Below are 2,311 nucleotides of genomic sequence, written 5' to 3' on the forward strand. Positions count from 1 at the left end.
TCCATGTTTTAGATCCGATCTTGCAAATTGTAGTCACCTACTACGTGTTATAATCCGGCAACCCCGGAGTGACAATAGTCGGGACCACTCCCGGTGATGACCGTAGTTTGAGGAGTTCATGTATTCACTGTGTTAATGCTTTGTTCCGGTTCTCTATTAAAAGGAGGCCTTAATGTCCCTTAGTTTCCAATATGCACCCCACTGCCACGGGAGGGTAGGACAAAATATGTCATGCAAGTTCTTTCCATAAGCACGTATGACTATTTACGGAATACATGCCTACATTATATTAACGAACTGGAGCTAGTGCCGTATCGCCCTAGGTTATAACTGCCTCATGATGAATATCATCCAACAAGTCACCGATCTAATGCCTATGAATTTATATTATATTGTTCTTGCCAAGTTACTACTACTATCATCACTGTTACAGTTGCTACAAAATTACTGCTATCACTATTACCATTACCGTTGCTATTGTCACTACTATCAAAACTATCATATTACTTTGCTATTGATTACTTGCTGCAGATAATTAATCTCCAGGTGTGGTTGAATTAAGAACTCAGCAGCTAATACATTCAAATATTCTTTGGCTCCCCTTGTGTCGAATCTATAAATTTAGGTTGAATACTCGACCCTCGAAAACTGTTGTGATCCCCTATACTTGTGGGTTATCAGACGTCAGCAGACGCATCATGCCATCCCTCTCTTTGTTGTCTGCCGCAGACGGCAAACCGACCCAGCCTTTGCCGTCAGCCACAGATAGCAAAGTGACAAAATGGTCAGCTCCCAGGTTGCACAGGTTGCTGCCACATGGCCTCTTTGCCATCGGTGGCAGACAGCAAAGTTCATGTATAGCTACTACTTTTTGTTATATCCCTGCATTTTCAAAAGACATATATGATATATATATTTTTTTTCAACCTCAAACATAGCCCATGTATCCAACATCTAGCAGTCCATCAATGGAACAGAACACATAGGGTATTAAAAGGTCCAATACATACATAGTTTCACGAAGTTCATCAACATATATACATACATACATAGTTTCACGGAGATCATCAACATACATTGGTCATCAACACAAAATCAAACAGAAACTAAAACTAGCAGTCCCTCAATGCCAGCTTCCATGAAGTGAATCAAATCTGCAAAAATGCCAGCTTCCATGAAGTGAATACTAGAAGAAGAAGAATAAGAAGAAGACTAGAAGAAGAAGAATACTAGAAGAAGAAGAAGAAGAACAAGAACAAGAAGAAGGTTTTTACCCTTTTCCTTCTCATTCTTCTTCTTTTATTCTTTCTTTTTCTTCTCTTTCTTCTTCTATTCTTTCTTTTTCTCATCTTCCTTGTTTTTCTTCTTCTTATTCCTTATTTGTGTCATTTTAGAGCTAACATAGGTAATTATGCTATTTTTTAGCTAGCTAAGCTTATTATGTCATTTTGGAGGAAAATAAGGTAAGTATAGGTAATTTTTGTGCTAACCTAAGTAATTATGCCATTTTTGAGCTAACTTGTGTAAGTATAGGTCATATACTTAGCTTATTTTCCTCCAAGACGGCATAATTACCTAAAAATAAAGAAGAGAAAAAGGAATAATAAGAAGATATTTTCTTCTTCTTTTCTCATCTTTCTTCTTCTGTTCTACCTTTTTATCCTTTTTCTTCTCATTCTCATTCTTCTTCTTTTATTATTTCTTTTTCTTCTCTTTCTTCTTCTATTCTTTCTTTTTCTCCTCTTCCTTGTTTTTCTTCTTCTTATTCCTTATTTGTGTCATTTTAGAGCTAACTTAGGTAATTATGCCATTTTTAGCTAACTAAGCTTATTATGTCAACTTGGAGGAAAATAAGGTAAGTATATGCCATTTTTGTGCTAACCTAGGTGATGATGCCATTTTTTAGCCAACTTAGGTTAGTATAGCTCATTTTTTGGGAAAATAAGCTAAGTATGTGGCATAATAGGGCTAACAAGCATGTACGAAGCTAAGTATGCATTTGTTAAGCAAAACACTAGAGAAAACTTACCCTCGTCATGGAGCTGGATCACTGGGGTTGCTCGTGCCGGCACCATCTGGAGAAGGATCGTGCGATGCTTGTCTGGAGTTATGATGCACCAAAGATCATTTGCAATGTCTGGTTAGCATGATGACACTGAAATGTTAAGACTAGTAACTAATGACCATTCAAATGAAACTCACCGTGGTCCCCAGAGCAATGACTGGCATCGGCGGAGGGGTCTGACCAGTCTTCTCGCACATAGACTGCACATTTGGTTTTTACGAGTCAGACATATTAGTTAGTAATGAA

Source organism: Triticum urartu, chromosome 6 (assembly GCF_003073215.2).
Source record: "Triticum urartu cultivar G1812 chromosome 6, Tu2.1, whole genome shotgun sequence".
Taxonomy (NCBI): Eukaryota; Viridiplantae; Streptophyta; class Magnoliopsida; order Poales; family Poaceae; genus Triticum; species Triticum urartu.